The following is a 27,180-nucleotide window of genomic DNA, read 5'->3' as shown; positions in this document are numbered from 1 at the left end:
TGCAGGGGACACGGGTTTGAGCCCTGGTCTGGGAAGATCCCACATGCCGCGGAGCAACTAAGCCCATGCGCCACAACTAGAGAAAGCCTGGGCACAGCAAAAAAGACCCAACATGGCCAAAAATAAATAAATTAATTAATTAAAAAAAAAGAAAACTGGAGACACTTGGGTGGATGGAACATAGAGTCTCTGGGAGAGTGGTAGCTGATAGGGCTTAAAAGCTTAAATAGGGACAGACTGTGAAGCTTCCTGATACAGAGAGACATTCAGACTTGACATAAAGGATACTAATGAGCTATAAAACCATAGCACTTTAGGAAACCTAGTCTAGGTGTAGCATGAAGAATAGTTTACTGTTCTTAAGACTAGTCATAGAGATCAAATAACACCGACTGTAGCCATTCAGGTATGGGTGATGAGGTCTGGGATAAAGGACAGAGGCCAGTGTTTGGAACTAGATGATGTGTTCGGTTTGGGACATGCTTAATTTTGATGATTATATTAGTTATGCTGGGCAGAGAACAATTGGGGAAATAACTGCTTGCTCTATTGAAACTTTTATTTCACAGTAACATTTTTTCAACATTTGATGTCTTCCTCTCACTACAGAAAAAAAAAATCAAAGTTCTGCATCCAAGGCACTCTATGACTTCTATTTCTGCAGCATCATCTCCAATTGATATCTAGGTTTCAATGATTTAGAGCAGTTCCCCAAATAGATGATACTCTTTTTAAGCTCTGTACACTATGCTTCCTATGCCTAAATATTTGGTTTTCTCTTTCATACACCCATTACTGAGATTGGTATTATAATGTAAACTCTATTGGACTAGTTTCAACATTTGTTTTCCCCCTCTGGCACATGATAGGCACACACGGCAAATAAATGAACGTGTAAATGAGGTATGAAGCATTGCATTGGAGTAACTTTGCATGATGAAGGTCTGTCTTGTGACAAAAACTTCTTCCACAAATTCTCATAGTTAGTGGGACTGAGTGGACTCAATATACTAGACATTATTCATCTCCATTGTGGGTATCTTTTTCTAGGAATAACGGTAAGACGGTGATCTAAATTTCATAATTATAAACCTGATTAAAAACTTAAAAATCAAGCGCTTTATTAAAATGCCTCCTAATTTCTTAAACTATTCTTTTACACATTATGTAACTTACATGCTTAGACTGGCAGGTACTTATTCTCTATCAAATGCAGTTTAAGTAAGTCCCAACCTATGTTTTGACAATGTGAAGTATAAAGATTTTCAGTTCATCTTTTCTTGACATCCTTGCCCTCATCACCTTCATTGTCTTGCACAGGGGAGCATTGTTTGAGAAAGATCAAGAAAATGAGGCAGAGAAATACCAAAGGTAACTCCATTACCGTATATTAAAAGAATTACCTCACCATCTAATGATTTTTTTGTTCTCTTCCTGACCACCTAAATGGATAAAGCAGGATAATGACACTTTCATTATTTTAGGAACACATTTGCATGTGTAATGAAAGAGTCCCTAAAGGGCACAGACACCATAGAGGCGACTGAATTAATTAAAATTGTTTACCTGATTAGATAAAAATGCAAGCATAGACTGCATATCAGGGAAAGTTTCCCTCTTTTCATCAAAACACAGGAATAAACTATTTTTAACACAAAGACTTACAGGATTAATCTTTAGAAAACAAAAATAAGTTTGCATATATTTCTCTACTTTAAAAAAACAAAGCTGATTCTACTGGCTAGTAAAAATAATAGTATCTATATCCTATATTTTTGTATTTTTTTCTAAATTCTTCAGCAGTTGCTTAATTTAGCCCAAATAGAATAAGGTTCTTTAAAAAGTAAACAACAACAAATATCTCAGAATGAAAAAAAAATGCATATAATATTTTTGATTTAAAATTTTTAATAGATGGTTCTTCTAAATTGATTATAATTTCTCAGTATTTTTAAAAATGAATACATGTTTATCAACATAAAGAATCATTTGCTCCTATATAAAAGATTCTTCTCAATGTCAGAAAGCAATCAAACACTTTTCTCATTTAAAAATATGTTTTCAAGTGTGCAAATCAATTTAAATGAGCTATTAATGTAGTGTTTAATAGAGCCATTAAAATGTGAATTATCTTGAAATGATTGTATTTCTTTTCCAATGTTTTCTTAATATAGTTTCAGTACAAGGACAAGAGATGTTTTTGAAAGTACTTATGGTTCTCAGTAATATAAACTTTGATTTTAAAAAAAAGTACAATAAAAAGGCATGGTGTATCTCCTTCTAGGATAATTCCACATAAGAACAGGCTCACTCTTATTTTGATCTTCTGTTACTATGAAAAAGTAGATCTAGATAAGTATGTACCACCCTCTCATTAACAGTAGTAGAGAATTGGCAATTCTCAGAGGAATGAGTAGTTCAGGGGTGTCAGCATCAGATGCAGAAAATGGAACAGAAGAAAGCAAAGTTAGAAGGATAGAGAACCACAGAAGAGAGCAATAAATGCTACCCTAAAATTTGCTACATATCCTGCAAGGAACTAAAGGTAGTTAATAGCATAATGATATCAATAGAGCTGTGCTTCAAAGTCTAGAGTATACCAGCAAGTTGGTAAGGGTGATCAATTGGAAGGGGTCATATTAGGGACGGACATAAGTTTAGTAAGTTATTAGAAAAGTCTATGCAAGTTATAGCTGAGTACAGAGGAGAATGAGGAGCAAGATATCATGGAAAATCTTAACACTGTCTTGACACTAATATTAACATGGCGACTAACATTTATTGAACCTCTACTATGTGTCAGGCCCTGGGCTAAGCACTCTACATTAGTTAATTATCACTAAACTATAATCATAAATAGAAATGTTATCTACATCTTACCGATGAGGAAATGGAGAGTCTGAGAGGTTAAGTTCTCATATCTAGTGATAAGTGCAGGCAGGATTTGAATCCAAATTTTCTGACTCTAAACCTGCATTATGAACAGCTATAATTTAGATGATTTATTATTCTGAGGAAGAAAAGAAGAAAATTCAAAGATGACTGAGCTTTAAAGATGAGTAACTAGAAGAAGGTCTGTACCATTAATAGATATTGGGACATTAATCAAAATGTTTCTTTTCAGTGAGTCTTGGCCTGTGCAGGACTGACTTTAGTCTGATTTAACCTTACATCTAAAAAATGTACCCAGGCAGGGGGCTTGCTGAAAGCACTGAGAGGCAGAGAAAAACAACCTTACACAGGCTGACCACATCTATGCCAGCACTCAAAAATGCAATGTATTTTATTTTCATGCCTGCCAAGAAGGAAGTGATAGGATTCCAATTTTCAGATGAAGATAGGGACTCATAGAGATTAAGCACCTAACCAAAGTTATCTGGCTAATAACTGATGAAGACAAAACTCTATTCTGCATCACCCTCTCACCAGAGTCCAATTCCATTTCAGAATACTCAGGTTCAGATAATTTATAAATCTGCTAATTTAATCTTCAAGCACACCTCACTTCCAAAAGAATCTTCGATGGGTAGCCCTTCAAAAATAGAAGTTTGCTGGCTCTAGGAGTGAGTGTTAAACTATAATTCTTTCATAATAATTATGTTAAATGTTGATAAGTGTCTAAATATTTCCTTCTCACTAGGCAGCTATTTCCAAACTCTATATTCTTAGTAGATATGACTCCCCACCTACAGTTCACTCAGTAGACTCTCAAGTGTCCATCATGACCTGCTAAATTCTGACATCTCACAGACTCTCCTCTGAGCTTATCCTCTTCAACTTCTCTGTTGACCACACCTTCCTTCCACAAAGTCTCCTTGGCTTTCATAACACTGTGCTTCTTTCTCTTCCACCTCTTTAACCTTGCTTCTCAGTGTTCTCCACTCCTACCTCTTTTTCTGCTGCTCTTTTAATATAATCCTTCCCCTAAATCCTGTTGTTTTCTATTACTTTCCCCTTTCATGCTGGGACAGCTCATTTAATTCAATAAATTTCCTCCTCCCCTCTCCCACCCAAGAAATAAATCCCCAAATTTTATCTACTGGCCAAATTTCTACTCTATATTTCAAGATGTGGTTTCATGGAAGTCTTTCTGTAAACTGTTTCCCCCTCCTGGCTTCCTATCTCATTTAACAGTACCACTTTCCTCCTGGCTATGTGGTCTAGAAATTTTAAAGCTAACTTATATGTGCCTTTCTCTATGACCCTCTCCAGCTAATAAGTTGCCAAATCCCCTCATCTACCTCCTCAATATTTCTCATATGATAAGAAAAAGATAGTAATGACAAGGATACTATCAAGTACCCCCACCAATACCATGGCTCTTGGTACATATTTTCTATTAGAACTATACCAGGCCTTTTCTACATACCATATCAATAATCCTCACAATGGCACCATAGAGAAGAGAGTTGAAGTGAAGAAACTGAGAAGACTTAGAGAACACTTGCTCTTGATCACACAATAGGGAAGACAGATCCATGATTCAAACTCAGATATGACTGACTCCAGCCCTGAAGCCCTCTGCTCTCCTGCCTCATCCTTTCTACACCCACTTCCACTTTCTAAATTTGTCTCTCATCACCTTTTCTTTGAACTAACGCCAGGAGCCTCCCCACCTTTAACTGTGGATCTCCCTCCCGACTGTTGTTTGCAACACATTCATCTTCATAAAAACAAGGTTAATCACAATGCATCTTTATCGGAAATCTTCCACAGAGCCCTCCAATAAATGACAAAATTTTAGTACAGGCAAGACTTCCTGGACTGGGTACCCAAAACATACTTTTAGTAAATCAATTTCTTATTCAACAGACATTGATGCAGTTTTTCTTATGTGCCAGAACTAAATTCTTTACATATATTAACACAACTAATCTTCAAAAAATCTCTGAGAAAGATACTTTTTTCTCCATTTTACAGATTTAAGAATTGAGCACAAAAAGTCAGGTCAATTGTCCTAGACCACAAAGCTAAGAGTTGGTGCCACTGGGCATCAAACTCTTGCAACCTGACTCCAAAGTCTTATCCCTCAGGCCATGCCACCCCTTCGTTATGTGACTCACTGATTTTAGAGGTTGGCAAACACATCTTTTTTTCTCAGATAGACTTTAGATTCCTTGAAATACCCATCTTTACATCTTCTTTCCCTACTTTGCCATACCACAGTATCTAATCCAGGGCCTTGCAATAGTAATATAAGATCATTCATTTAACAATTGTTGAAGAATTGTTGAACATCAGCCACTGTTGCAGACCCGAGAAATACACAGACCACTTATCTGCTTAAGCAAACTTAAATTCCAATGGGTGGGTGAGGCAATAATAATAATGAATGTAAAATTTACAATAAAAGAAGGTAACGTGATAGAGATAAGGAGAGTGGTGAAATTTAAATAGATGGGACAGGGTCACATTTTATGCTATGAACTGAATTATAGAAAAACATCTCTTGATCAATGATCAGAGAAGTACTTTCTAGTCAGAAGGAGGAGTGGGCAAAGGCTCCGAAGAGAAAGTCTGACATTTTGCCATGCTTTAGAAATAGATAGAATATCAATGTGCTAGACTTTGATGGAAGAAAGAGAGGGTGGTATGATGAGAGGCAAAATCTCTAGGTATGGAAGGTCAGATCATGTAAGGCCTTATAAGCCATGATAAGGAGTATTAAATTTATTCTAAGTTCAATAGAAAGTCATTGGAGGATTTTAAACAGGTGAGCAAAATGACCTTACTTACATTTTTGAAAGATTACTTTGTTGGCCATATGCAGAATAGATTAGTGTGTTCAAAAGTAGAAGCCAGAAGACTAGTAAAAAGGCTGTTTGAATGGTCTAGATAAGGGATCAGCAAACCTTTGTTGTAGAGGGCCAGAAGGTGAATATCATAGGTTTTGTGGCCACATAATCTCAGTCATGACTACCCAATTCTGCCATTCAGACAACATATAAATAAATGTGCTTGGCTGGATTGAAATAAAACTTTATTTATGGACATGGAAATTTGAATTTCATAAAATTTTTTAAGTGTCATCAAATATTCCTTTAAAAATTTTTTCAATCATTTAAAAATGTAAAAATCATTCTTACCTTGAGGTAAGAATGTTTTTTACAAAAGCAGGCAGTCTATATGAGAGATGATGATGACTTAAGTACGTTCGTAGAGATAAAGGTATATTTATTGATATGAGGAAGACTTGAAAGGGGCGGATTAGGGTAGATAAGAGGGGAGAGAATATTAAAAAGTTTATTTGGGGTATATTATATTCTCAACTTTAAAAAATAAAAGTGTTCCTGAAATTTATTTTCTTCCTTGTTAAAATTTTGTAATGTTCAGAAACTACGTTTCTCACAAGACAAAGTATTTCATTCATAAATACTAGTACTTCAGTTTATTAGGAAAATTATCTTTGTTTTAATTGGAAATCCATTGCCCTGAAAATTATGCCTTTGGATTCTAACTCCTCCTTCTGAGACCTCATAGAATAATGGGCATCCCTTTCAGTGAAAGTGTAGAAAAGCCTAAAGACATCTGTTTTCTTTCTTTCTTCTATATCTCCAGGATGAACATAACCAGCTGTCAAGCCTTCATTTTAAGACCTGGTTAGAATATCTATCAACCTGGTAGACCACTCCAACTTTGTTTTAATATCCTCCTTACAACTGAACATAAAATGTCCCATTGTCTTAAATTAAATATCAACAAGACTATATAACTTCTCACTTATCTTTGACACAAGGGTAATGAGAGCTTTCAAATGATAAGACTAATACAAATCAATCCATGTCACCATCTATATAATTTGGCTTTATTTAAATCAAGGACCAGAAGCATAGTGTATTGAGGAGTTAATTGTCAGTCTACAAAATTCTTTCTTCAGTTTTCTAAGTCACCGCCATAGCAGCCTTAGAGTACAGCTGGAATTACTTACAGCAAAGGCCAAATTACCATAAATACAAACTTCAAGTCAAAATACTACCAGTGACATCCATGGAGCAGGTGCAAACCATAAATCTCATCTCTGCCTAGAGAAGTGTCAGAGATTATTTACCCTGTTGGATAAAGCATTACCTCATCCAAATGAATCAAACATGAGAGGCATCAAAGTTTTTTTTAATCTCCTTCATACCTTTCTTTTTTTATTGCACATTTTATGGTTGGGGCTCCTGGTTTCTATTTTTTTTGCTTTGTATATGAAAATATGTTCTGAGGATAATCACAAAATACAGATGATCTCCTCTTTACAAACTTTATTCTAGAAACAGTATTTTAAAATGAAAACCCAGAAATAAACAAGTGAACCTGTTTTTCTGGATGAATTGTATAAAGTCTTGTTGAGCAGTGCATAACTGCCCTTCCCTGGAGCACAAAGCACACTTAGGAAACTGCTACACTTGTGTCCTCTCTGGCACCATTGTTGCCTTAGCACTCATCACCACCAGTGACTATGACTTGATTTTCCCTAAGAATAGCTATCTTTATATTTGACCTCCCAAAACCAATTTTCTCCAGGAACCCATTTCCACTAACAAAGGGTGTGGTGATCATGTAAACAATATCATAGACTCATACTTGGATAAATGGCATTTAATAGCACAAAACCACAGCAAAACACACACACACATACACAAAATTTGTTTTCTTCCCATTGTAAACATTGAGAGTATTAGTTTGAAGAAAAGAACATCTTTTCGTTGTGGATCTCCAAATCAATCTTGATTCAGTAGAAAAATGGAAATCACTCTAGGAATTTCAAAGGAAGAGAATTTAATATGTAGGATCACTTTCATATATGATAGAAGATCTGAGAAGTCAAAGAGGAGACAGTGAGGAAATCCAGTTATTAGAAACCACAAAAATCAGCTACAATGTCTGGGATAAGAAGGATTCAGGGAGGAGGTAGTTACCACAAGCATATGAAAGGATTTAGGATCACACCTCTGTAGAGACGACCTGGCAGGAGTTAGGATATCTAAGGAGGGGTTATATAGCAGGGGATATATTGGTTCATATTACTGACGATTCTCTAAATATGGCTTTATCCTAGTTCAAGCAATGTGATCAGGTCCTGGTTTCATCTCTACAATTCTCAGCTTTTCTTTTTTAGTTCTGGTGTTATTCCTAGACCAGCTTTACTCTACTGGTCCACAAATTGCAGCTAGAAGCTGTATGCTACCTTGTTCTTATTTAATGGGAAAAAGAGAGTGACTTATTCTTCCAATTATGGAAAAAACTAGGGACCTCATTCATATAAGGATAGTTTAAGACAGGTACCCAGTTTTGTACCAAGCAGTTTAGCAAAAGACATGAGATTAAAATGAGAGGCTTGGGCCCATCTAGGACTACCTCTGGGGCTTCAGGTGGATCAATTCCACCCAAAACGCCTGCTTGTCGTTTAATAGGGCATGAGTGAAATGGAACCAGGAACGGTCATAAATGATTCCTAAATTGTAACTTCTTTGTGAATTCAATCTTGAAACGCTAGGCAAAATTAATTTTCCCCCATAATATTTAAATTATTCCAGAATGAGTACGAATGAAACTACTATTGGGGTAATAAATGAATAAACTAATAATTCAGTTAATCATTAAATCAATATGAATATGTTTAATGGTGTAAAAAATAGATTATGAGGAAGTTTTGGAGATTAATAGAACTTTCATAATGTAACAACCCTTAAAACCCAACTTTGAGTCATTCATTGCTGTTATTTACCACATTAACAACTATTAAAATATTAGTCACTATTTATTGGGAACCTACTACATGCTAAGAATTATTATAGGTACACTTCCTGCATTAACACATTTAATCTTTACAACAAGCAAATGAAGTATTTTTATCATTCACATCTTACAAATGAGAAAACTGGCCCCAGAGAGGTTCAGTAACCAGCTGAACATTACTCAGCAAAAAGGTGCAAGAGCTGGAAATCAAACATAAACCTTCTAACACCACAGGAACTTGAGGTCTATTGCTGAACTATTATGAAAACTAGGGAAACAAAACATAGGTAAAAGTTTGAATTAGACCTTATTCTTAAAAAAAAAAAAAAAAAGCATCTGGGGTGATATTACCTTGATCTTATCTCGTGGGAAAACTGTCACCATTCCAATTTTAGTCAAATATTTAAAATAATTTTTTTCCGATTGGAAATGATTCATATTTATCATATTGTGTAGCTTCCTATTTTAACGTGTCGGATTAGAATTTGGTGTTTCTCATTTTCCCACAGAATAAAGTCTAAATTCACCACCCTGGCGTTTACAATGTCCATAACCTGGTCTCAGTCTACCTGCCCAACTTTAACTCCCATCACTCCCAACCACACCCCCTGTATTTCAGCAGCACTTTCCAATAAATGTACCCTTTCCCATGTTGTTTTATAGATCTTTCAGCCAAAGTCCAACTCCTCCAAAAAACTTCCTTAATTCCCTGAGCTGAATATTCTTTTTAAAAAAGTTCTGAAAACCTATACCCAGAACTCTGTTACAGCACTTTTTACAGGACACTTTTTATCATGAATGAATATTCCTGGCATTCTCTGCTGAAATGCAGGCTTCTAGGTGGCCAAGACCATACCTTACTCAATTGTGTATTCCTATAGCTGTCAATAGAGAGCCCATGAATGTGCCTAATAGTGTGTTAATGGAATTAAGGAAATAATAGAAATGCTAAAAAGTATTTTATCCAGTGGTTTGAAATGCCTGTACCTCAAGCCAAAGGAAGAAATATGAAAATGTATAAGTAATCTTATTATGAGAAGTACCTGCTTTTATAAAACTAATTGTTACATAATAAAGAGTATATGATATATTAAAGAAAAGTTTATCTTGTACTTTGAAAGATTCAATTACCATTATCAACAATTTTAAACATTCGATGTATATTTTTATCACTTTCTGAATAATTTCTTATAATAAATTATATGTTATGATTTTCCTTTTATCATTTTGAAAAATATGAGTCATGACTTTCTCAGACTTATACTTTTGTATTATATAAAAAAGCAGAAAATCAACTTGTATTAACCTGACAGTTTTTTATCACCTATCAGTAATTTTCTACAACAAAAATTAATTAATCAAAATTATTATTTAATTTATGTGTACCAGGGTTGTACCAAAGCTCTTTAGAAAGTTTAATATTAGGTCTCAAATAATAAATATCTAAGCACACGTTTTCCATTTGATAACACATAAAGCAGAGAAATAAGTTATCAAGAAGCCAGGATAGAGCCCTGCTGAATTTTGATTGGAGATTAGAGAAGAATAGGGAAGTTCTAGCTCAGTACTTTCCAATAGAGCTTTTTGTGAGGATAGAAATGCCCATCTGCATTGTCCAATATAGAAGCCACATATGGCTTTTGTACTCTTGTGGTGTCTAATGTCAATGAGGAAATTTATTTTTAATGTTATTAATTTAAATTTGAATGGTTACATGTGGCAAGTGGCTCCCATACTGGACAGTGCAGATGTAGAGTATAATATGTCAAGAATAGGTCCAGATAGGGAATTGGTATTGGGAGGTGCCATACAGCCATGTGGCAGAAGACACCATTGGAATCTCGAGTTAAATTGCAGAAAAGATACTTAAACAGAGAACAGGAGGATGCCAAACACAAGTTTGCACTACTTTCTAATTCTGTCTTGGATTTCCCTTTGCTTAACCTTCAGAGGTTATTTTAGTGTGGAACAGACTGAAAGAGTTGCCAATGCTGCTTTATTTTTTGCCAAATATTCATTCTACACTTGGCAAATACTTGTTGAAGGAATACATGTAAATAAGGAACTTAAATTACTAATGTAAATACCTAAAAGAAATTACCCACTAGAAAATAATTATCAACAAAAGTGAGAGCAGAGGAATTTCATGATCCACATATCCTGGTTTAGCAATGAGGAGACACATAATTGAAATAAAGAGTACAACTAAGATAAAAAAAATGCTTCTGTGTTTCAGTAAGTAGCCATACCCATCTGTGTATACTACTCTAGTAAATTGGCATTAATGTTTTTAGATATATTCTCCATTCTTCTTTTGATTTTGTAGCTATAAATCAAGGTATTAACTTAATAATTTGTACATAGTGGTTTTTTACTGTTAGTTACCAAAGTCACTGTCAACAAAGTAATTTCAACATCAGGGAGAAATGTTACCATCATGTGTCTGTTCTATTAAGAGAAAGCATCTTAGGACAAGTTAAATGTCAATTAATCATCACTATAGTATTCCCACCAGTTCAATGGTATGATAAAAATGCCACCAATTATCATCTTGTTGATACCTTTCATAATGAGAACCTGTTAAGCTAACGATGAGACAGGTGTTCATCATTTAAGGGACTCCTGAGAAGATCACACACTTAGCCATTAATAACATTTCTGAGACATTTTTCATCTTGGATTCCATAAAAACCTGGTTTCAGTAGCATCTGGATCATTAATGAGAAAAATAAACAAAAAGATTACTAAATTAGGGTTGGTATTTCATAAAATAAATTTTAAAAGAAACTCAATTAGATCAAGATGGTTAGAGTCTTTTGCATTTAATATTTTAAAAATCATAATTATAAGGGTATAAGTGTATTTTAGATTTACAAAAGGATGTTGGCAAATTTTTAGGAGCTACCAGCTTGATTTAAATTAAATTTTACTGAGTATGTACTAAATGTAGGTCACTATTCAGGTGAAGTAAATAGAAATAAACTAAATGTATTACTTTGCTAGGGATCCTGAAATAAAATATCATAGACTGGTAGCTTAAACAGCAGAAATTTATTTTTTCATAGTTCTGGAGTTTAGAAGTCCGAGATCAAGGTGTCAACAGTGTTGGAATCTTCTGAAGCTTCTCTTCTTGCCTATGTTTGTCTGTGTCCTAATACCCTCTTTTTATAAGGATACCAGTTGTATTGGATTAGGCCCATTCTAATGACCTCATTTTAACTTAATTACCTCTTGAAAGACACTATGTCCAAACACTGAAGATTACTAAATTCATTTTTTTAATTTAATTTTATTGTTGTAAGAACACTTAACATGAGATCTACCCTCTTAACAAAATTTTAAGTGTGCAATACTCTATTGTTATAGGAACAATGTTGTACAGCAGATATCTAGATAACTAGATCTTATTAGTCTTGAGTAATTGAGAATTTATGCCCCTGGATTAGCAACTTCCCATTTCACCATCCTCCCAGTCCCTGACAACCACCATTCTACTTTCTGATTCTACAAAATTGACTATTTTAGCTACCTCATATATATGTAAATGCAGTATATGCCCTCCTGTGACAAGCTTATTTCACTTAGCATAATGGCCTCAAGGCCATGTTGTCATATATTGCAAGATTTCCTTCTTTTTCAAGGCTCAGTAATATTCCATTGTATATCGACTGCATTTTCTTTATCCATTTATCCATCAAAGGACACTTAGGTTGCTTCCATAGCCTGGCTATTGTGAATAGTGTTGCAATGAACACTGTAGTGTTAACATCTCTTCGAGATCCTAATATCAAGTATTTTGGATAAATTCTTAGAATTGAGAATGCTGGATTATGTGGTAGTTCTTTTATTTTTGAGGCATCTCTATGCAGTGTTCTATAGTGACTGCACAATTTTGCATTCCCACCAACAGTGTTCAAGGGTTCCAATTTCCCTACATCCTTGCCAGCACTTCTTTTGTTTTTTCAATAATAGGCATCCTAACAGGCGTGATGTGATATCTCATCATAGTTTTGATTTACATTTCCCTGATGATTAGTGGTGTTAATTGTCTTTTCATATGCCTGTTGCCCATTTGTATGACTTCTTTGGAGAAATGTCTGTTCAATCTATAGACCATTTTTTGAAGTCAGATTAATATTTTTTTGCTTCTGAATCATAGAAATTCCTTACATTTAAAAAAAATTAACCCTTGTTTTGTTTGTTTACCAGTTTAATTAGCAGGTCTACTGTTTTATTTTATCCTTAGATGATGGAAGAAAATAATATTCTCATCAAACTATTTACATGAATGATTTCAAAAATATGAATATAATTACCTAGAAAAATGACATTCACAAAATAGTTTCTTTTTTTTTTTTTTTTTTTTTTTTACATGTCCTGCCCAAATCAGGAGCAGCTCGTTCTTGGACATATGCAAGCTCCAGTCTGTCTACCTCACCTGTACAGAGACAGGGAGGTAGTGGGAGGGCAGCTGGAAGAGTGCCCAGAGCCCCTTGTGAAGGTATTGCATGACTCCTGCTATTAACAGCTTGTGTAGCAAACAGCTCTGCAGGTGCCAAAGGTAGCCAATCAACCCTTCCAGAACAGGGGTGCTTCATGCCTTTTTTTTTTTTTTTGTAATAGTTAGTGTTTTTTTAAATTTATTTATTTATTTATGTCTGTGTTGGGTCTTCGTTTCTGTGCGAGGGCTTTCTCTAGTTGCGGCAAGCGGGGCCCACTCTTCATCGCAGCATGCGGGCCTCTCACTATCACGGCCTCTCTTGTTGCAGAGCACTGGCTCCAGACGCACAGGCTCAGTAGTTGAGGCTCACGGGCCTAGTTGCTCCGCGGCATGTGGAATCTTCCCAGACCAGGGCTCGAACCCGTGTCCCCTGCATTGGCAGGCAGATTCTCAACCACCGCACCACCAGGGAAGCGCCCACAAAATAGTTTTTTAAATGAGCATGATAGAAACTATTTTTTGTAATTAATGTTCATTGACTATTATTCATTCTTGTTTCCTTTATGCTTTTTTTCCCAACTTTGAGATATAACTGAAATATAACATTGTGAAAGCTTAAGGGTACCACATATTGATTTGACAGACTTATATACAGGTGTCCCCCCTTTTGAAAGTTTGCTTTACATCAATTCACTTTTCCAAAAGACCTGCATTAGCGCCTGTTTTCACTAACTGAAAGAAATCCAAAGACAAAAAACAAAAATAGTGCTCAGCATTTGTTTGGCAGTGAGTCATTATAGAGGCAGCACCCACCCCAAGCAGCGAGAGTGGCACCACCAAGCTCCTTGCCCGGGAACTAGACTCAGCATCTCAGCATCAAGCCACCATAGCTTTGAACTGTGTGTGTGTGTGAGCATCTGTACTTTAGCTCCAATTATTTTGTGCATCCATTAACAAGATATACCCTAAGATAACTGCTTCTTTGCTTTATGCCATTTTGGCTTTAGGAAAGTTTTCATAGGAACACTCTACTTTCAGATAGCAGGGAAACCTGTATTGCAATATGACTACTGCTGTAGGGTTAGCTATCATCATCTGCATATAATATAATTACCTTTTTTATGGTGAGAACATTTATGATGTACTCTCTTAGCAACTTTCAAGTATACAATACAGTATTTTTAATTGTAATAACCATGGTATATATTAGATCCTCCAAACTTACTAATTTTATAACTGAAAGTTTGTACTTTTGACAAACATCTCCCCTTTTCCCCCAACTCCTAGCCCCTGGTATCTACTATTCTACTCTGTTTCTCTAAGTTCAGCTTCTTTTAGTTTCAACATATAAGTGATATCATACAATATTTGGCTTTCTTTGTCTGACTTATTTCACTTAGCTAATGTCTTCAAGGACCAACTGTAAATGGTATAATTTCCTTCTTTCTTATGGCTGAATGTCTTAATTTCCATTATATATAAAACATCTTCTTTATCCATACATCCACTGATGAGCACTTATGTTCTGTCTATATCTTGGCTATTGTGAATAATGGTGCAATAAGTATGGGAGTACAGATAGCCCTTCAATATCCTGTTTTCAATTCTTTTCAATATATACCCAGAAGTGAAACTGGTGGATCATATGATAGTATATTTTTTAATTTTCTGAGGAAACTTCATACTGTTTTCCATAGTGGCTGCACCAATTTACATTCCCACCAAGAGTGCAAAGAAAAGCCCAGGACCAGATGGTTTCACTGGTGTGTCCTACAAAGCATTTGAAGAATTAACACCAATCCTTCTCAAATTCTTCCAAAAAATTGAGGAGAACAAATACTCCCCAACTTACTTTACATAAAACACGTTTATCTTATGTATGATTTACAAATATTTCCTCCCATGCCACAGGTTGCTTTTTCACTCTGTTAATTATTTCATTTGGTAGGCAGAAGCTTTTTAGTTTGATGTAGACCTTAACTGTTATTTGCTTTTGTTACCTGTGCTTTTGGTGCCATATCCATAAAATCATTGCCAAGACCAAAGTTATGAAGCTTTTCTCCTATGTTTTCTTCTTGAAGTTTTACAATTGCAGGTCTTAACATCTAAGTTTTTAATTCATTTTGAGTCAATTTTTGTATATGGTGTAAGAACATGGTCCAGTTTCATTCTTCTGCATGCAGATATCCAGTTTTCCCAGCCCCAATTGTTGAAGAGACTATTCTTTCCCCATTGTGTATTCTTGGCATTGTTGAAAATCAGTTGACCATATATGTGTGGATTAATTTCTGGATTCTTTATTCTGTTTTATTGTATTGATCTGTATGTTAGTCTTACTGCCAGTGCATACTGTTTTAATTACTGTAGCTTTGTAATTAATTTTGAAATCAGGAAGTGTGATGCATGAAGCCTTGTTCTTTCTCAAGATCACTTTGGCTCGGGTCTTTTGTGGTTCCATATAAATTTTAGTATTACCTTTTCTATTTCTGTAAAAAATTCCATTGGAACTTTGCTGTGGATTGCATTGAATCTGTAGTTTTTTTTTGAGTAGTATGGACATTTTAACACTCTTAAGTCCTCCAATCCATAAACACAAAATGTCTTTCCATTGGTTTGTGTCTTTCATCAATGTTTCATAGTTTTCAGTATCCAAATCTTTCTCTTAGTCTAGTTTATTCCTAAGTATGTATTCATTTTGGTGCTATTTTACATGGGACTGTTTTACCTAATTTCCTTTTCAAATAGTTTATTCTTAGTATATGGAAACACAACTGATTTCTGTATGTTCAAATAGGGCTTAACTTTATGTTTTCTGAAAGTGAGCCAGCTGGAATGGATGGTTTGCCTATGGAAGGCATTTCCCAAAGTCCCTGTTGTCTGTTATTTACCTAGTGACAAGTTTGCTCCTACACTTGCCCTGTAAGGACAGAAGAGGGAGCAGTGGGAGAGGAGGTCAATAGAGCAATGACCTATCACTGAGGCATAAGCTCACCGTGTGTGGGCACGTCTCCCTATGAGACTATGGAGACTCAGAGATGGTGGGAGGAGGCAGGGTCCCTCAACACCTTTCCTTACTGATTTTCCTCAATAAATCTTCCTCCTTTAAATGATACCATGTGACATCGTTTTTCTCATGTCTTATTGAATAACAGTTGGGTATCACAAATGTAAAATTTGTCCTTACCCACTTTTATGGTAACCATATTTTTCTGAATGAGGGTTGATTCCTGGAGGAAATAAATAGTCTCAATAAAATTTTATTAAAGTAAAATTTTAAATTTAATAGAGGAGAATAAGCCATGCCAGATTGGAAAGGCCCCAACTATTTAAGGGTCAGAATTCAACTCTTTGCCTTCTGTGTCCTATACAAATATCTCTCTCCTCTGAAGAGTTATACTAAACAGGGCTAAGGAGAAAAGCCACTGAAATTCATAAGCTGAGGCTGTAAAATCTGCAAGATTCAAAAGATGTTGAGATTTGATTACTCTTTTAGGAAGGGGTGACCTATCATAGGATAATAGAAAAGTAAAAACTCAGAGCAGGAGCAAAAAGGAAGCAATCACAGAGGGAAAGGGAAGAGAAAAGAATAGTAATTATGGAAGTTGTATGGATGAGACACCATGGGAGGGGGTGACTTTGTGAGATTTCCTTCAATAGGCTAGGCTGGAGACCTTATTCCTTATGCAGTAGGAGAGAGTAAAGCAGTTCACGGCACATCCAATCTCTAGTCCCAACTCGGTACAGTGTCAGTACTTTAACTCCTTTTACAAAAAACGGCTTAAAAATTCTCTGATGTATACTAGATAATTCCTCAGGAGTAACAGAGAAAATAGCATCCAGAAGATGTGGAAGAGGGGTATCACATTCTTCCCTTGTCATTGATGGTCAACAGAAGCATTGTAGTCTACTGGAAGGAAAACATGTACCACTCAATGACAAGCCAGATGGGGAAAAAGCAACAGTGGTGCCATTTGCTCCTTACCTAAAGGTTATATCAGATACCCTGTGTGACAGACAAAAACCCCTGCTAAAGGAAGCTATCACACCAGTCAGATAGGAATTTAGTGTATGATAATCATGTTATTATAACCAGTGAAGAAAAGTAAATTATTCAACAAGCAAACTGACTAAGCATTGTGGAAATGAAAAAAAAAAAAAGACCTAGTGCACACCCAATACACTCAAATATATTCCAAGTGTTTAAAGAATTAAACATATGAAAGTCTATAAAAGAATAAGAACAAAATATTCAGTTATATATAAAATGGGGGGATGGAATTTCTTTCTCAGGATAAAACTATAAGCAGATGTAATAAATAAATGAGTTATAAAGAGTTGACTATTTTAAATCTTAAGATGTTTTAAGTAAAATATATACAAATAAAATAAAAAGGGACATGCTAAAATGGATAGAGGACAGATCAACACCTATAATGAAAACAAATCATATTAGAAGAGGGAAAATCATGAATGGGAAAATTTAAAAATATATATGTATGTTTATATATATATATATATATATATATATATATATATATATGCATGCCAGTACACATGAAAAAGGAAAAAGCAACACTCACAATAGTTAAATAAAGGCAAATTACAGCAATAGTGATATGTGGTTTGGCCTTTCAGTTGGGCAAAGTTTTGGCTAAGGCAAGAGTAAAATGGAAGTTGCAGTAAGGTAATATTATGTGTTTTTAACGTTCTGTGCTGGAACACAATTAGGAGATTTACAATGTTTGTCTAGGTTAGCTCTCACCACAACCCTCCGGGTAAGGCAGGACAGCATTCCCCATTTTATAAATAAGGAAACTGAGGCTTAGAGACCTTGTAAGCTGTGCAACACCAAATACCTAGTAAGTAAGAACACTAGTTTATTAGATCCCACAGTCCCTGCTCTTTCTAAGATGCTACAGAGTATTCCTGCAGGACATGAGAAGGACTATTAGAGGTGTCTGCTATAGGAAGTAACATGATAAAATCAAAAATTAGGAACATTTTACTGGGCAGTATTAAGTAGTAAGGGTTTGCGTATAACATTTTTTAAAACATTCATCAATATTAAACAATTACACGACATCATTTTGTATGCTGGTTCTCACATTTGTAGTCTCTGCTAAGCCTGGAGCATAAAGGTTACATTTACTGTGGTGGTGTCAATATTTATGCCTTGTGCCTGCACGTCTGAATTTTTCAGTGGTAATGCTATCCCACAGTAACCACATCCCTTTCCATTTCACTGTGCCTCATGTAAACAGGAAACTTGTAATGATAGTAGCTGAGAAATCAGTTTGGGCCAAATATAGCATGGATTTAAACTATCAACCTCATGGGAGCAAAACTGTGCCTTCTCACTGTGCCCTAAGCAAGGATTTCCATCACCCATCAAAGGCTGAGACTGAGGTGAAAAGTCAGCAAGCAGGGAAGTAGTAAAGCTGCATTTAACGATTCCCATGAATACTGGAAGACAGTATATGCAAGTATCTGTTTCCTTAGAATAGCTTAAACCCTAGAAACATCTGGCTCCACATTTATAAAAGGCACAACTGGTTTTATTTATTTGTTTTTGTACTTTCTTTTCAATTACAAAAGTAGTTCCAGATTAAGACAGCAAAATAGTTTCTGGAGAGTTTTGGAAATACACTATTGTAATGCACTGCTTTCATGGTTCTACGATAATTCAGCTATGCCTGATATTCTAAGTATCAGGGTTTAGACTCATTTATTCTTTTAACATTTAAAAAGGTGGTATAGAACTTTAAATGCCGACTAACATTAAAAACAAATCAATGTGTTATTCATGCATGGTGTGCAGATGAATTTTTTAGTATTTCTTACCTTGTCAGATCATTAATCTTAATCATTATATTACACAGACTTTATACCACTCTCAAAATGACTAATACAATAATTCTTATAATTCTGAAAGTTGGATAGCACACATATTCCAGAGTGACTCAACAAGGCAATTCTCAGGAGACAAATGCTGCTCTAATTTTGCCTTCTAGATTCTTGATAATAAACAAAAATACAAAAGCAAAGACAAATATCCTTACACCTAGAGTTTATTTTGAAGACGTTTTATATTATTTTTCATTGTACTGGATTTCAGACATCTAATCACCATTTATCTGCTTATTCTGCAGATAAAACCAAATAAATAAGCTTGATTTAAATCTAATTTTGTAACATTTCCATCAAAATGCATCCCTATGGAATCAGGTAAAGTTGAACATTACAATGCAACAAATCTGAATTTCCATTTAGGAGGAAGGCAATTCACAGTAGTGGCTCCTTTTCTATTTATTAGTGGTGAATGTGTGGGCAGATGCAAATTTAAGTAATGTATTTATAAGCACATATAAACATCCCGTAATACATTAACATCTCCACCAAATACACAAAGGTGTATCTATATAACCTTCCAGTTGGATAAACCCTTATCACTCTATTTCTTACGTACGCGAATTTTTGGAATTTCCTTTACAATTATCATATTACATTGTATAAGGAGATCTTCCTACTTCTAAAATGATGGCAAATCATTTAACTCATTTAGTAATTTTCTTTTTCAGAGTAGATTTCACCCAAGATTGTGAATCCAACACATGGACTGCTATAGTTACCTTGTCTAAAACATAAAGCCCTAGTCTAGCCATCGTTTTTAGTAGCCTGATTACATATTGAAAAAAAATTTCTCAATCATGTTCTGTCTTTAAACTAAATTGCCTCAAGTTAGAAGCATCCTGTCTTCATTAAAAAGCTATGGAAACCTCAGAATCGATTTCTCAACAGGTTTGAGTAATTTGATTTCTATTTTAGGATGCTTTATTTCCTGACTCTTGAAAACATTGACATATTGCAAGAAGAAATTTGTTTGGAGGCTCCAAGCGCCAGTTATTTGTTGTTTATGGCACTGATGACCAAGGTTGGATGTGACTTACCTGCATTGAAATACCACTAACAAATGATAATTGGGCACTTCTCCATGAGGAGAAATGTATGTTAAGAGGTAGATATACTATAAAGAAATGCAATGACAACCTGGTCTTGAAATTTTGAAGTCTAGTGAGAATTTGGTCAATTTTATCCCAACTTTGATCAAGGATGTACACCCACACACAACATGATCATACTTAAATACCAGAAGAGATTATAGGCAAAATGCATATTTTCAGTCAGAATTACATCAAGAAGCCACAGTACCTATCAGGAAACTAACTGCAGAGAGATAAAACCTGGTTTATTTATTTAAATCACTTCCTTAAGAATGGAAAGAGAGACTGTAATATCAAAGATTTTCTCTTGACTAAAGCTTCATTAGGGTTTAAAAGAGTAAAGATAATTGCCTTATGTCTTTGACGGAAAGGCAACTGTTTTTCTAATTTTATAATAATTTGGGAGCAAACACCAAGAGAAATTTATTCTTAAACTCAGTAGTAGAAGGGCTGATAGAAATTTCCAGGGATTTTTCCCATTCAAGATCTTTAACTGGATGGCAAAGTAGAAAAACAAAAAATGTATCCAGTTGAAACAGGGTCCTAAACTGAATCATTATATAAATATACTGAGAAATGATTCATGCTAAGGCAACCAGGGACATTTGTAACTTAATTGGAAAGAATTCTATTCATTAACATTACAATCTTACAGAGACAGTTTGTTAATCCTGTGGTAGTATTCATGACCTATAGGAAAGGAAAGGAAATAGTACCAGTTCTCACTGGAAATTAATATAGATTTAAAAATCAAAAATAAAAGTTGTAGGTGCTTACAAAGTATGTATTACAAACCAATCATTAGTCCTTTAAATGTATGTCTTTGTTATATTTGGAATAATAATTATGTTATCTGAATCTACATATCTTATTTAATAACATCTACACTTTAGGCTATTTTTACTTAATATTCACAACAAGGCACTTTATAGTATATATCTTTTGCATTTCAACTATAACGTTTTATACTAGCTGACACTGCATACTACAGACAAATCCTTTAATAGAGTTTCAGAATTTTCCATAAACTCATCTTATTCCTTCAGTAGAAGTGATTCCCAGTGTAGCTTTCTTCAGCAATGGGCTTTACATCAGAAAAAAATTCTAATTTCCTGGACAAAGGAATGAAGAACATCTACTGTAGTATGATATAGACTTTTTCCCCAGCATAATATCAGATTTCTCTAGAACTTCAGGGAAATCCATTTCATCTCTCCTCCCGAAGTCTACAGAAAATATCTCTGTACAAATCCTACATTTAATCCATCTGGTAACTAATATGTAGTCATATAAAATTATACACTTGTTCATGCTAATGCACTGACCACTGTTAATATTATCATCATAATATTTATTAAGAAACAGGTTGTAGAAAGGCAAAGAGTAATGAGAAGAGTAAGATCACCAGAAAGAAGGCAGTACTAGCAACTATCCTCAACATTTCCTTAGAGATTTGTTTTGTTTTGTTTTCTCCCTCTTTCCTTTAGCTTTTGCATGCCATATACTTCACAACTATACAAAAGAGTCTTCATTCTGGCAGCTATGAACAATTTTGGCCCACATCAATAGTTTTGGCCTTCAGAACAACTGTGTATGAGGTAACTGAACAATGAGTGGCCAATACAAATCTTTATGGGCTTGCCAATTGAAACAATCAGCACCTGAAATGCAAGGTTATTCCAGCAATTATATAGATATAATCAAAGCTACACGTGCAACCACCAATAACATGGGCCGCTGTGCAGTCAATCTATTTTCTCTGGCCAACTCCTCAATTAACTCTGTATCATCTCTTGGAGTTAAGTTATGGTCAACAGATTTATGCATAATGACAATTGAAATGACCAAACCATCTTTTCTAAAATATAGCCTTTTTAATCACACAGATAAAAGAGTGACACTTGGAGAAGTTTTCATTTACATTTATTTTCCAAGTCCTCAATATAAAATAAGAAAAACAAACAAGTCCTGTCAATATTCAAACAGCATTTCAAGAGATTTTCACAGGTGGAAGCTATTCAGTGAAGAACTACCATTATTCAGCGAGAGTCAAGGAGAATTGTGACAACTGGAAACGTTCAAGTGATAACATATTTTAATTTTACTTTTAATTTCATTGTCTAATGCCCTTCAAAGCAGACTTGACCCAATCACAAGCGTTCCTTATACTAAGTTTTCTGTTAAAACTCCAAAACTTATATCCTGGTAATCTTGGGGACAGGAGAAGGAATTAAACAGTTTTTTCACCAGTATATGAAAATGTATTATTACACAAAGGCCAAATAACTGTGAGTACCAATAAATAAATAAATAGGTAGAAAAATAAAAAAGCCCTAAATGTAGTTACATAGTCATCTCTACTGAATATTATTATGTACACAAAGGTATTTTCAATAAGAAACCACAACTAATCACTGGACACCATTCCCTGCTACTGAACTAGATGATTCCTTGTAACACAGTTTAAAAACAAAAAAAATGCTGCCTTGACCCAGTGTTGAGGTCTGGCTAAAGTTGGAGGCCCTGGCTAATCTTGAACAGCTGATTGAGTATACACCCCAGTCACTTCTTTATTGGGCCCTCACACTCCAGGCCACTATGAACATACCTGCCTTAATCATGCTAAGACTGAGCATTAAACAAGTAAGGACAGCCCCTTTGCCCTAGAGCCCAAGAAATTATTCAAATTAGCCAACCCACCCTAATTTAAATTAGGAACCCAGAAAACCTAGCTAACTTCACCTCATTTGCCACACATAAGTTGACCCCATAGCTCAAGTTTGCTGTTACTCTGTCTCTGTCACAACTCCCTGTGTGGCCCTGCCTGACGGCTTTCTCTTGCTTGGAGTGGTTAGGAACAAAGTATTCTGCCTTTCATCTATCCAAGCATCAGTGTGTTTTTTCCTGCCATCAAAAATATCTTGAAATCTTATATAACAATCCTTAAGTGCTAGAGTCCTAGTGACTAACTGTCCATTAATGGAAGAAATTCACTCTTAATTTGTGGAATAAATTTATTCAACTCTCATGCTTATGCACAGATGAACATACTTCCAGAAAAATGGGGTAGTGGATGTACTTCTTTTTATTCCTCCTGCTATGTACAATTAAAAACCATAGACATTATATATAAAATAAACATGGAAGACCCTGAAAGAGGAGTTGAAGAAAGCAGTCCAGTTAAGGACCATGGGACCCAAGAAACAAATTTTCTATAGGTTTTCTTTTTGTCTTCTACATCCCAGATTTAGAGCTGAAAAAACTGGTAACTCCATAATGCCAACAGATATAAACAGAAAAAAAACTCTATCAAAACTCAGCTTTCAAAGAAATGTATACCAATACACATAATAGTCAAACTTTTGAAAACTAAAAATGAAAAAAAAATCTTGAAAGCAGTGAGAGAGAAATGTCATCATACCTATAGGGGAAAACAACAATCCAAATTACAGCAGATTTCACACTGTAAACTACTGAGCTCAGAAGAAAGTGGTATAAAATGTTTTAAGTGCTGAAAGAAAAGAGCTGTCAACCCAGCATCCTATATCCATTGAAAATATCCTTCAGGAATGAAGGGGAAACCAAGACACTTTCCACTGAAGGAACACTAATAGAATGTGTTGCCAGTATATCTGCCCTAATAAATGGCTAAAAGAAGTTCTATAAACAGAAAGGAAACTATAAAAGAAGGAGCCTTAGAACATAGGAAGGAAGAAAGGACATGCAAAGCAAAACTGTGAGTAGATGCAATAGATGATCCTTTTCATCTTGAATGTTCTAAATAGTATTTGAAATCAAAGCAAAAATTATAACACTGATGTGATTCTAGATGTAGGAAATTATATTCTAAACAGGGAAAGTAAAAAGATATAAAGGGAGATAAGGTTTCTATACTTTGCTCCATTTGGTAAAATTATATTGAGTAGGCTTTGATAAAGTTATGTATAAATATATTGTGAAACCTATATCAACCATTGAAAAAACTATAAACAGAGATACCCTCAAAAACACTAAAGATAAAAATGGAATTCTAAAAAATTGTTCAACTAAGCCACAGGAGGATAGGAAAAAGAAAACAAACAAAAAATAGTGAACAAACAGAAAACAAACAGAAATAGTATGATAAACTATAGGCTCAATATATCAATAATTACATTAAATATAAATTGTCTTAATATACCAAATAAAACACAGAAACTGGCAGAGTGGATTAATAAGCATGTAGGAGCTATCTGTTGTCTATTGGAAACTCACTTAAAATGTAACAATTTAGGCAGGTTAAAAGTAAAGGATGGAAATAGATAACAAATCAAAAATAGAAGGGATGACTATACTAATGTCTGATAATGTAGACTTCAGAACAAAGGAAACTGCTAGAGATAGAGAAGGACATTACATAATGATAAAATGGTCAGTCCACCAAGAAGACACAACAATCCTAAATGTGTGTGCATTGAACAAGAGATGTGCAAAAATATGAAGCAGTGTACAGAAAAGGAGAAATAGACAAATGCACAATTATTACTAGAGACTTTCACACTCCTCTCCCAAAATTAATGGAACAACTAAACATAAAAGCAGCAAGGGTATAAAACACCTTAAAAACACTATCAAGCAACAGTATCTAATTAACCCTCATAGAGAAGTCCACATAACCAGTGTAGAACACACGTTTTATTCAAGTGTCCACAGAACATACACCAAAATAAACTAAATCCTGGGCCATAATATAGACCTTGAAAAGCTTAAAAGAACTGAAATCATACACAGTGTGTCCCTCAACCACAATAGAGTCAAAAGATAAATTAATAACAGAAACAGAACATAAAAATTTCTAAAAACTTAGAAACTAGACAACATATTTCTAAAAATTCATAGTTCAAATGGTAAATCTCAGGGAATTCCCTGGCAGTCCAGTGGTTAAGACTCTGTGCTTCCACTGAAGGGGGCATGGGTTTGATCTCTGGTTGAGGAACTAAGGTCCCACATGCCATATGGCATGGTCAAAAAAAAAAAAAAGTAAATTTCAACACACAAATTGAAACATTAATTGAACTGAAGTAGTATGAAAATATAACATCATAATTTGAAAATATAACATCAGTTTCAAAGATTAAGCACAGCTAAAGCAGTACTGAGAGAAAAAATCATAGCACAATGCATACATTAGAAAAAAGGAAAAGTCTCAAATCAATAATCTAAACTTCCACTTGCAGAATCTAGAAAAAGAAAACCAAAATAAACCTAAAGCAAGCAGAAGGAAGAAAATAATAGCAGAAATCAAAAAAAAAAAAAAAATTGAAAACAACAAGAAAAAGAAAAGCAATGAAAATTAGTGTACTTTGAACAAATCGACAATTGCCAAACTTCAAGCAAACTAAGAGATGATATAAATTACCAATTCCAGAAATAAAACAAGATCACTATATACTCTGTCAATATAAAAAAAGATAATAAAAGAAAAATGATAACAGAATTCCATGAACAACTCTACACAAATAAATTTCATAATTTAGGTGAAATGGACCAATTCCTTAAAACACGATCTACTGCAACATACCCAATATGAAATAAATAATTTAATCCTTTAACAAAAGGAAATTGAATTCATAATTCAAAAACTCCCAGAAAAATCAATCTGCATGCTCAGGAGTTTTCAATGGAGAATTCTACCAAACACTTAAAGAATTATCACTAATTCTACATAATCACTTTCAGAAAAACAGAAATGAGGGATCTGCAACACCTCTCATGAGTATAGATGAAAAATTTCTTAGCAAAATATTAGCAAGTAGAATTTGGCAATGTATAGAAAGAATTATATGCTATGACCAAGTGGAGTTTATTCCAAGGATGCAAAGCTGTTTCAATATTCAAAATTCAATCAATATAATCTGCCAAATTAATAAACTAGAGAAGAAAAATCACATAATCTTACAAATCTATGCAGAAAAAGCAACTGACAAAATTCAATACCTACTCATGTGATAGAGGAGAACTTCCTCAACTTAATAAAAAGTATATACCAAAAAAAAAAAAAAGCTAACATTACATTTAATGCAGGAAAACAATGTTTTCTCTCTAAAATTGGGAAAAATTCATGGATTTCTGCTCTCATCATTCTTACCCAAAATAAAACCTGAAGTTTAAGCCACTGAAATAAGGTAATAAAGCAAACAAGGACCTACACATGAGGAAGGAAGAATTAAAAGTGTCTATTTTCTGATGCATAAACGTCGATGTAAAATATTCTAAGGAATCTACAAAAAATTCTACCACTAATAAGTGAGTTGAGCAAGGTGGCAGGATATAAGATAAACATTTAAAAAATCAATTGTATTCTATATACCCCCAGTGGAAACATACATAAAAAACAAAATTAAAAAAGCAATGAAATTTGTAATCACTCAAAAAGAAATGAAATACTAAAGTGTAAGTCTAACAAAACATGCACAAGATTTGTATACTGATAACTACAAAATGGTAATGAAAAAAATCAAAGAAAACCTAAATAAATGGATAAATATATCATGTCAATGAATCAGAAGAATCAGCATAGTTAAGAAATCAATTTTTACTAAATTGCTATACAGGTTTAACATATTTACTTTCAAAATTCCAGCAAGATTATTTGTAGATGTAGAAAAGAGTCTTCTAGAATATATATGGAGGGATTCTCTGGTGGCGCAGTGGTTAAGAATCTGCCTGCCAATGCAGGGGACACAGGTTCGAGCCCTGGTCCGGGAAATTCCCACATGCTGCTGAGCAACTAAGCCCGTGCGCCACAACTACTGACCCTGTGCCCTAGAGCCCACGAGCCACAACTACTGAGCCTGCGCACCACAACTACTGAAGCCCGCGTGCCTAGAGTCCATGCTCTGCAACAAGAGAAGGCACCACAATGAGAAGCCCGTGCACTGCAACAAAGAGTAGCCCCCACTTGACGCAACTAGACAAAGCCTGCGCACAGCAACAAAGACCCAACGCAAAGATAAATAAATAAATGTACAAAAA

At 34.6% G+C, this 27,180-nt stretch overlaps 1 long non-coding RNA gene across 1 annotated transcript in view; it reads right to left on the bottom strand.

The window, feature by feature from the left end:
* Positions 1-25,789, bottom strand: part of LOC309629851 — a 37,034-nt gene extending 11,245 nt beyond the window's left edge. Inside the window, exon 1 of the long non-coding RNA XR_014245271.1 lies at positions 19,075-25,789. This is a non-coding gene — a long non-coding RNA (uncharacterized lncRNA). The remainder of the gene's footprint in view (positions 1-19,074) is intronic.
* Between the last annotated feature and the right edge of the window lie 1,391 nt (positions 25,790-27,180).

Source organism: Balaenoptera borealis, assembly GCF_965194805.1.
Source record: "Balaenoptera borealis genome assembly, chromosome: 5".
Classification (NCBI taxonomy): domain Eukaryota; kingdom Metazoa; phylum Chordata; class Mammalia; order Artiodactyla; family Balaenopteridae; genus Balaenoptera; species Balaenoptera borealis.
The sequence above is the reverse complement of the archived record's forward strand: the minus strand, read 5'-3'. Positions and strand labels throughout refer to the sequence as shown.